This window comes from Panicum virgatum, chromosome 6K (assembly GCF_016808335.1).
Source record: "Panicum virgatum strain AP13 chromosome 6K, P.virgatum_v5, whole genome shotgun sequence".
Taxonomy (NCBI): Eukaryota; Viridiplantae; Streptophyta; class Magnoliopsida; order Poales; family Poaceae; genus Panicum; species Panicum virgatum.
Genome location: NC_053141.1, coordinates 27,090,518 through 27,101,221, shown reverse-complemented (window position 1 = coordinate 27,101,221; position 10,704 = coordinate 27,090,518). Strand labels below are relative to the sequence as shown.

The 10,704-nt window shown below is 46.3% G+C and overlaps 1 long non-coding RNA gene across 1 annotated transcript; it reads left to right on the top strand.

Moving 5' to 3' along the window:
* Positions 1-9,067: 9,067 nt before the first annotated feature.
* LOC120639153 lies at positions 9,068-9,867 on the top strand. Its single transcript, XR_005661291.1, has 2 exons — positions 9,068-9,506; positions 9,617-9,867. It is a non-coding gene; the product is annotated as an uncharacterized LOC120639153 (long non-coding RNA).
* The last annotated feature ends 837 nt before the right edge of the window (positions 9,868-10,704 follow it).

Sequence of the window (10,704 nt, the reverse complement as noted above, 5' to 3'; positions counted from 1 at the left end):
ATACAAGAGTTTTGATCCATTCAGGGCTTCAAAGACAAAGTAGATGAGGACCTGCTTGAGTTCGCCTTCGACTGCGCGCTCTTCCACAAGAGCTGCGCTGACTACTGCGCCTGATGTGGCGATGTACAACAGAAGCTCTGCCTTCTCCGAAGGGCTGCACATGATGGCCAGTTTTTCTATGTATGCCTTCAAGGCTTCAAAGGCCTTCGCTTGTTCTTCGCCCCACTGCATGTTGCCAGATCCTTTCAGTGCCTTGAAGAAAGGAAGACATTTTTCTGCCGATCTGGAGATGAATCTGTTCAGCGAAGCTAGTCGGCCTGTCAACTTTTGGACCCCTTTCTTCGTAGTTGGTGGTTTCATCCGCCTAATGGCCTCAATTTTTTTAGGGTTTGCCTCTATGCCCCTTTCAGTGATCATGCAGCCTAGTAGCTTGCCTCTTCGGACGCCGAAGACACACTTTTCAGGATTCAATTTCAGCCCATGTCGGCGAAGGTTTGCAAATGTTTCACGAAGATCTTGAATGTGATCTTCCCTTTTCCTGCTTCGAACGACCACATCGTCAACATATGCGGAGACATTTCTTCCCAGTTGGTCTCTGAGCACTTTCTTAATCATTCTATTGAAAGTTCAACCCGCATTGCGAAGGCCTTCTGGCATTCTCCCGAAGGGAGTGGTGAAGCTAGTTTTCTCTTCGTTCGCCTTGTTCATGAAAATCTGATGATAGTCGGAGAAACAGTCCCATGCTCAGCATTTCTGAACCAGCTGCCATGTCAACCAATGTGTCAATGCGGGACAAAGGATATTCATCCTTCGGACAAGCTTTGTTGAGGTTCGTAAAGTCAATCCACATTCACCACTTCCCATTCTTCTTCGGTACCATAACAACATTTGCCAGCCACTCTGGGTATTGCACTTCGCGAATAACCCCCGCATCTAGTAGTTTCTGGACCTCGGCCTGCGTGGCCTTCTGGCTTTCTTCGGACATTGACCTCTGGCTCTGCTTTATTGGTTTTTCCTTTGGGTTTACTGTGAGCGTGTGTTCAATGACTTCTCGACTGACTCCTCGCAAGTCCGACGAAGACCAAGCGAAGACATCTTGATTATTCCGCAAAAACTCTAGAAGTCTTGCTTCTTCAGCCTCCTCAAGGTCCTTGCCGATGACCACCATGCGGTCGGGCACGTCTTCGCACAGCGATACCTTCTTTGTGTGTTCCGCTGGCGACACCCCTTCGTTTTTATGGTTTCTCTGCATGTCTTCAGTAGCAAATGCTTTGGCATCCTCTTCAGACGCTTCAATGGCATGCACCGTCTTGTTGGCACTGAATGTGTTGTCTTCGCATCTGTGCGCTTCTTCTTGATTGCCGTAGACAGTGACAACTCCACCTGCCGAAGGCATCTTCATACACAAGTATGGCTAATGAATCACTGTTGCGAACTTTACTAGTGTGTTGCGGCCGAAGATGGCGTTGTAGGGGTAATTGATGTCCACCACATTGAAGGTTATCGCTTCTATTCTCTGTATAGCCCCTTCGCCAAACATGACGTTGAGCTCTATCTTGCCGAGGGCTTCAATTCTCTTGCCTCCAAAGCCAATAAGAGGGTACTGCGATTTCTGCAAAGCTTTCTCTGTGAATCCCATCTTGACGAAGCACTGCCATACCAAAATATCTGCGGGAGCTACCATTGTCGACTAAGATCCTCCCTACATCATTTCCTGCGAAGTGTACTGAAGTTTTGCCGAAGTTGGGTCTGATGACGAGGGGGTCATTGTGAGGGTAGTATTGCACCCGAAGATCCGCCTGTGTGAAGGATATCGGGACATGTTACCACGGGGTTCGGAAGCATTTGCCTTCGCTCACATGAGACACAGTTCTAAAGTATTCTTTGCGCCGCCTCTTCGTCTCATGCACTGGTTCGTTGGATCCTCTTCGTTGGATCTTTCCAGTATCTGTCCTGGTTCTAGCTTTGGTGGTGGGGGTAATGGCATGGAGCTCTTTGACCATGTGTTGGCGTACTGCGGAGCGGGTAGCATCGGCATCGGCTGGTGCGAAGGTGGTGGCATGGATTGCTGCGAAGGCAATGACATTGGAGGTGTGTATGATGGGTTGTAGTTGTAGACTGGGTATGATATTGGCCAATTTGGTGTTGGGGTCCAAGTGGTGGGTGGAAAGGAAGCTTGTTGCGGTTGTTGCGAGGTGTAGTTGACTGGTTTTGCTGACAGGGCATTCTGGCGCTCGAGCTTTGCTTTCCTTTCGATGGCGATGGGGCATTCATTGGTCCAATGGCCTTGATCTTTGCCATGGAAGTAACAGAATGGTGTTTTTCCTCTTCGGTCCCCCTTTTCTCTTCGGCCTTTACGGTCTTCGTGGTTGTATCTGTCTTCGCGGCTAAACCGGTCAACACGGCTAGACCTGTCTTCACGGCTAGATCTGTCGTCGCGATGATCTCTGTCACTCCTACTCTTGTGATGCCTGGATTCTCGTGACTCCTCTTCGGAGACACTGCTGACAGTTTTCTGTTGCCTCGACTAATCGGAGTGTCATGGCTTCGAGTGCGACCTCTCACTATTCCGTGACTTCTTCTGCTCATTCATCTCTTCGAGTCTTCGCCTCTTCACGTGGTCGGATACACAATATTCTTGCATTATCTCGAACAACTTGGTGACTGTCTTCAGCCTGCGCCAGGATAAGTATTCTCCGCATGGGGCCTAGACTGATCCCTTTGACCACTGAGTCAATGATGCTCTGATCAGCAACGTCTGGCCCTCTTGCGCGAAGCTTTATCCGGCTCTAAAGGTACTCATGTATAGTCATGTTGGTGGAGAGCGCCTTCGGAACGGACGAACACTACAACAGTGAGGAACGAGCGCTCCAGGCGAAGAGAACAAATCAAAATAGAACACAAAGGCTTCACACAATCAAGCGGAATTCTCTCTCTCTATTCAATGTGTCCCATCAATGTACAGTGGTCCGGGTATTTATAGGTGACGGTTCACCTACCAATCCCCATAATATACACCGTAATACCCTCCAACAACTATATTCCCAGAATATTCCAAGGACAAGATGGTATTTTTACACCACATAGTGGAGCACGACTGGACTCTCTACTGTTCTCCGGGCCTAGCCTGGTACGTCATCAATCGCCAGCCCGGTCTTCGTTACCTTCAGGAACGCCACCTTCATGGAAGCCCTTCGGCCTTCGCCCGAGGGCTTCGCCTCTCCGTACGGCTTCGCTAGATGTCTTCGCTTGACGGCTTCAGCTCTTCGCCAGGCTTCGCCAGATGTCTTCGCTCGACGGCTTTAGCTCTTCGCCAGATGTCTTCGCCCGCCGGCTTCAGCTCTTCGCCAGGCTTTGCCAGATGTCTTCGCCTGCCGGTTTCAGCTCTTCGCCAGGCTTCGCCAGATGTCTTCGCCTGCCGGCTTTAGCTCTTCGCCAGGCTTCGCCATCAAAACCGGAAGGCTGGGTCGGTGGTGATCTTCACTCTGACTCTGACGGCCCGCGGGCCTTTGGTCGATGGCCGAAGGTGGCGACCCCAACAAGAGGGCACCTTGCTGGGCCGAAGGGCGCCTTCGTTGAAGCAGGGGCGCCCACTGCAGGGCCGCATTATCGCTTTGTGGGCCGAAGACGTGGCGCAGCGTGCTGGGCCGTCTTCGCCTATGGCAGAAGCCATGGAGCGCCGTTGGCCGAAGGCTGGAGGTGGCCGCTTTCTGCTGCGGGCCGAAGCTTTGGCACGTGTTGGACGGGCCGAAGCCAAGACGCTGGGCCGAAGTTTGATGAAACGAAGTGGGCTTCATCTTTGAGCCGATGATCGCTTGACTAGTTCAGTGCCTGCACTTGGAGCGGGCTTGCTGGAGCAGAACCGAAGGCAAAACCTGATGCCAACGCCTGGTGACGCTGGTTGGAGCAGGCGGTCGGGCCGAAGGAGTCAGCGCGTTGCGCAGCTGACCGAAGGTAGTGGATCATCGACAAAGACTATTTTGGGTAAAAACTATTTCTGACGAAGGTCCATGACCGACGAAGGCTGTTATTGACTGATGAAGACCCATGGATAGTGTGGTGAAACGAACCGACCGGTGGGCGCCAAACTGTTGAGGAAAAGGCTCCGCCAAGCAGCAGGAGAGAAGAAGGGCACAAACAGTACACAAATATGAGTGAACTCAGGAGAGAGAGCCCCCTTTGACCCCTTGGGTCAGCTATATATATAGGAGGCGAGGAGGTGGCAATTTGCCCCCGGCCCCTTGACAAATATAATATTTACAAATAGATCCTTGGGCTATCACATGAGGCCCATTTACAATATGGGTTGGGTCATTCCCCCAACACATGGTAAGGGAGTTGTGAGTCTTGCCGTCAGCCTCCCAGGCTCTTGTAGGTCGCCATGCCAAGTTGTAGGTCCTGCATTGAGAAAATTGTTATTATAGAATCCTAAACAACAGGCTTCGCTAAAATGTCACCCGAAACATTTGCACTTCGGAATATATGACATTGTGACCATTTTAATTCATTTGATAATCCTAAATACATGTGTAATCTAAGCCTCCTGGGGTGCGGCGTTGGGGCGGACGTCTCTGTACATCGTCGTGGGTGGCAAGACATTCTAGGTCCGCTCGCCGGTGTGCCTGGCGGAGATCTGCGGCTCGACGGCGGACGCCACGGCGTCGCCCATCACATTGCTTGACAACGAGCCCGCCATGTTTAGGAAAATGGTCGCGTTCGTGAACGCTGCCGGCCGAAGACGACGAGCTCGGGGAGGCGCGCATCAAGACAGTGTGGTGCGGAAAAGAACACCGCTCCTTCTGCAAACTGCTCTTGTTTTGGGCGACATGTACCGCCGCCCGGAGCTGAAGGGCAAGTGCAGAGACTCTGTTTGCGGTGGAGAAGAACATGCATGGCGACTGCTACAGAGGCGGCCAGCAAGCCATGGATAGCGGCAAGGCACCCAGAGAGCAGCCAAGGGCCACATCCAGCCAAGGCCAAAGGGCCACGTCCAGCCCCTTTTGAATGAGTAATGGCAAAATTGTCATCTCAGGCCATAATACATGTATTTAGGATTATCAAATGAATTAAAATTGCCATAATGTCATGTATTCTGAAGTGCAAATGTTTCGGGTGTCATTTTAGCGAAGCGAACGTTAGAAGTCCTATTTTAGCGAAGCCAGTTGTTTGGGATCCTATAATAGCAATTTTCTCACCTGGATCATGCCCTTTTCTTCCTGTTCTTATTATCATGGATTCTGCTTCATGTAGCTAACGTAGGTTTTAGTTTTGTAGGAGGGAAGTGTCGTTTTGGGTCTTCTGCTGCTTGACAAAGGGAAGCAACGCCTTCTAGGCTTTACGTTAGGTAATTGCTGGTGAATCTTTCTCCTCACCTGCATATTTTTCTTTTTGTTGCTCCTTTCTCACTACGGGAAATGGCACGTTTGCCGTGCCCTTTGCTAGTTACCCTGCAGTTGTTATTAGTATGGATTGTTGGTTACCTCTGCAGATTGCTAAGTTTGTTGGAAAGCATTGTACAGGTGAATGAGTTCTATGACCTGTGTATTTCTGAATCCAGGAAGGCATTCTAGCAGAGTTATGTTTGTGTAGTAATTCCCTCTTCCTGATAGTTCTTTTAGTAATTCCTTCTTCGTGATTGTTGTATTGGTAATCTTGTGAACTAGTTGAGTTGAATTGAAAAAAAAAAGACCTACAGGTAATTTTGTTCTGGTAGTTAAATAGGTGGTCATTTTACAAGTCAGTGCTTTCTCATCATGTACTGCTGATTCCAGCAGTGTCTACATTTGCTAGCTGTTTGTTTTCTTCATCATTTTATTTAGAATAACACTTGAATGCTATTATAACATATAGGCTAGTTGCCATGGATCTGTAGTTGCTTAAGGATCGACTAGGACATATACCTTTCACAAAAAAAAAACGCTGATAGTGCTGTGTTGATTCATTTCAGAATTTAGAGCAACTTCCTCACAAGACAAAAAAACTTCCGCGGGGCAACAAACTCCATGCGTTGCATGTACAGAAAAATGAGTGAAGGTTAGAATGTTAGAATCCCTTTTTCTTAAGTGTTCTTTTTCCTGCTGCATCGTTTCGTAGTTTTTGCTTTTTTTTTATTTTCTGGTTTTGTTGCCCTGAATCGTTACATGCTATTTTATGTGAGTTTTGATTGACTAATAATATTTTCCTCACAAAGTATAGATAGGGAATACATAAGGTTAATCAAATATTGCATCCTGCCTGATAGTTTGCTTTAACCCTCATATGTACATACATGTGTGAAATGTAGCAACTAGCATCCAGCCTGATGGTTTGTTTAAATACAGTTATATTTTCCTTTGACTTTATCGCTTGTATACATCCTGAAGCTTTAACTTGAACATCATTTTCTGACTTCTCTTTGAACAGCCCGTGTGAAGTATGACTGTTGGCTAGTGGATGCTTGTGGGAAGCAAACATGGTGGCAGCGAGGATGGATCAAACATATATACCATGCACAACTGCAGAAAATATTTTTAGGGGCGGGTAAAACAGCATTTGTAGAGGCGGGCACGATACCCGCCCCTGTCTGTCGCAGCTACAAATCATCTTTGTAGGGGCGGGCCCTGTAAATGTGTTTCTAGGGGCGGGTCAAGACATCAACTGCCCCTAAAGATTTATTTCTAGGGGCGGGTAATCTGCTACAGTACCCCCACTCCTTTTGTAGGAGCGGGGTACATTTGAACCCGCCCCGAAAAAAACCGGGCAATGCTACAAATCATTTCTGTAGTAGTGATGCATGACTTAATATAGGAGCAAATAATTGTCTTGTGAGGGGGAAAGAAATGATACTCTGATAGTTCTGTGATGTTAATGTTGAATGCTTTTTATTTTGGTGGAACTTTTAAGTTAATTGCTACCTATGTTAGCTATATAATTGTACCTATGTCGCTTAGCTGGTCAATTTTAATGGTCCAGATTTTTTGGATCCATAAAAATGGTTGAATAAGTGGTTTTGTGGGCTAGAAAAATATTTAGTCAACATTAGTGGTCTGCTTTTAATATGGGCCCACTAATAAAATGGGTTGCGTTTAGTCACATCTATGTCATCAGCCATGTCATCATTCACATAATTGGCAATGTCAGCTTCCACGACAGTGTCCATGTCAGCAACCACATCATCATCCATGTCAGCAGCCATGTCATGTGGCTATACAATCTATTATGTTCATTTTTGTCGTAAACACTAGGCCTGGGCTGGGCTACGCGGACTCAAAACCAATCTATGATGGTTAAGAAACATCATGGATTGCTTCAATCCATGACGATTTTGCTAAAACCGTTGATCGAGAAGCAATCCATGACGATTTTGCTAAAACCGTTGATCGAGAAGCAATCCATGACGATTTTGCTAAAACCGTCGATCGATTTAAACTAGGAAAAAGTCTAAATTACTCCCCTCAACTATAGTCAAAATTTGAATAACCCCCTAAACTATAACTTGGTTCGGTTTACCCTCTAAACTATGTCATTTAGTTCATTTTACCCTCGTAATATAATTTGTCTTTTTTGTTTTTTATACACAAATTGAATTTTAATTTCAAATTTTACAAAATAGTAGTGGATATTACAATAAATATTTTAAAAAATTATTAGAATTTTTCTTGATATTTTTCATATAATTTTGAGCTCCAATAATTAATTTATTATTAATTACCCTAATGTGATGTATTTTTCTAATATGTTTTATGATGTGTACTATCATCATGTAAAATTTCAACTTACAACTCCACCTATGCATGGAGAAATAAAGACGAACTAATTGTATTAGGGGCTAATTTGAACCAAAAATCATAGTTTGAGAGGTAAAATGAAGCAAACAATAGTTTAGAGTGTTATCCAGACTTTGGCTATAGTTGAGGGGAGTAATTTAGACTTTTTTCTTGAATCTATGATGCTCAATTCATAATCCATGACGTTATTCAAAATATTCATATACACTGTTTTATGACGTTTTGTTCAACGATCTGCTACGAATTTTTCCGTCAGAGATTAAATAGTCTCTTGTAGTGCAATTTGAGAAGTTTCTAGAGGATATTCAAGTTTCTCTATTCCCTGTCAACTGCTTGTGGAGATTGGTCGTTCCACTGCAGGAATAAATGCAAGGTTGAAATGCTTATTTATTTATTTCTCTTCATCAACCCATTTTTGGTTTCTAATAAATAACTACAATACTTATGATATGGCTACTTATTCACTTTTATTGTTATATCTGTGTAATTTTAATTCTAGCGCAGATTTATTGCTCAGTTTATTTCTTCAAAAACAGGTGTGACGAAGTGGAGCTACCACGTTTCGACTGAGTATTGGACTGTGTGAATTCGTAAATATGCAATGACCTGACAGACACTGGACCTCACCACTTCGAAGCTCAGGCCTCTCGCATGGGCGTAATGGGCCGGCCGTATACAAAAAGGAGGCCCGTGTATGAGCGAACTACTGGGCCTTGGTACTTCATTTATAAGGCTAGCAACGAGTTATCTACATACTGCCTCCGTTCTAAATTATAAGTCATTTTAAAAATCTTGGAGAGACAAAGTTTTTCAAATTTGACTAAATTTATATAATAATATAATAATATTTATAATAATAATTAAGTATCATTAGATTCTTTGTTAGCTATATTTTTATAGTGCACTTATTTGATGTTATAAATCTTTATATTTCTCTCTATATTTTTGGTCAAACTTTGAGATTGTTTGACTCTCCAAGATTCTTGGAATGACTTATAATTTGGAACGGAGGGAGTAACTCATTTGGCAATTTATTGTAAACTTCATGTTAGCGAGCACTTATAACAAAATAATATTCAAATAAAGGACAAGCACGTGAGAGGATAAGCTAAATTTATTAATGATGATTGTACGTACCACTCCTACATGGAAACCCACTCTCCATTTTACAGAAATGATGAACCATTTTACATTTAACGACAATGTGGGACCAAACTTTACTGTATCATTAGCGGTGAAACATTACCTACATGTGCCGCCGCGACGCAGGCGCGTGGCTGCTGTGTCGGTGGAGCAGCAGCAGGCGGCGGCGAAAGCTACATTCCGAGAGTGCACCATGCCGAGGCTGTTTCTGAAGTGCGGCACGAGCACGGGCGGCGCCCCCGAGGCTGCGGACGCCGTGGGTGCACAACCTCCCGGCGTTCGACGTGGCATCCAGCACGTCGAGGGCGAGGCCGCTGGAACCCGCGCACGCCCACGCGCCGCGCCACGCCCGGTCCGTGTTCGAGCTGCCGTTCGATGCCGCGGCGCTGGAGGAGGAGGAGGAGGCGAAGGCGAAGCTGGGACCCGGCGGCCGTGGCACGACATGCGCTGCCGGTTGGACGGGCCGGCGTCGTACGACGTCGTCGACAACTTCGAGCAGCGGTGGAGGAAGACCAAGAGGTTGCGCCTGCGGGGGGTGCTACCATTCGGCGAGAAGGCGCACTGGATGGACTGTATAGCCTGAAACTGTTTTGAGATGTTGGTTTGACTGTTGCTCGCATGTTCTCGCTTTGCAGCTAAGGACTGTATAGCCTGAAACTGTTTTCAGATGTTGGTCTGACTGTTGCTCGCATGTTCTTGCTTTGTAGCTAAGAGCAGGTAGCAGGACGAGAGCAGCAGCTGAGTGCTGAACTGGTGGCTCTCGAGTTGAAGTCTGAACACGCTGCGTCTTTTCCGCAAGCCATCTGTGTAAATCTTCAAGCAGTTTCTTCTTTCACATTAGTTTGCCCATCATGAAGCAAGAACCAAGAGTTGATCGGTGCTGTTAGAATCATGTAATGCTCGGAGCTGTGTCACAAATTATTTTGAACGAAGTTGGGCAGTGCTCTGTTAATTTCAATCGTGAGTGTTGCTTGCTCTGTTAATTTCAATCATGAGTTTATCCACTTGGGGACCGGATATGATTCCATGCTTCGTTTTTGGACAAGCAGTGGCCTCTCTGACTTCGCAGTCAGGGTCCAGTCGAGCTGTGTAGGCTATAGCAAAGTTGGCATTCGCTTTATTCAGTTTCGTCAGAGCTACGCAAGAAGAGGTGCTGCAGAGCAGTCGGCGTTTAAGCTAACAAGTGGTCGACTTCAGCTCGTCGTCGTCCACTCTGCATCCAACGGCCAGTAACCGTGTCTTTTACCTATAACTTTAAGTCTTTAACCCAGACAGTGCATTATAGGCCTGGGGGATCTGGGTGGTATGGTATTCCGTCAATGAACTAGTATGAACCCTAGGTAGAAATAGGATAGTTTAGCGCTCGTCGTCTCCCTGGCGGCATGAATCGAGATCTTGTATCGGATATTTATCTTGATTCAGTCAGCTAGCTATCCGTTCCTGCCATATCAGTTCTTGATCTGCAATTTTGTTCGAGTTCTCGTTTTCCTTTCTACTTTTTCCTCTCAAGCTGATTTGTCTGAAGCTCTGTTACTGCAATTTATGTGGCAATTTCATTGAGGCCAATCCAGATGATGTCTACTGGTGCATGCACGCCGAAACCACATTCCCATGGACAGAAGGTCGATGGCCCCCGCGCCGCACAACTCACAATCACCGGGTCAAGTGTTCAGCTCGCTCTCGTAATTCTGTTCGCCGACCCTGAAGACCCTGACTGAACCCAATGATGCACGCGTCGCGGTGTCGTCGTCAGATCAGGCAGGCGCTTCTAGCAAAACCAGCCCCTCTCCGCCGA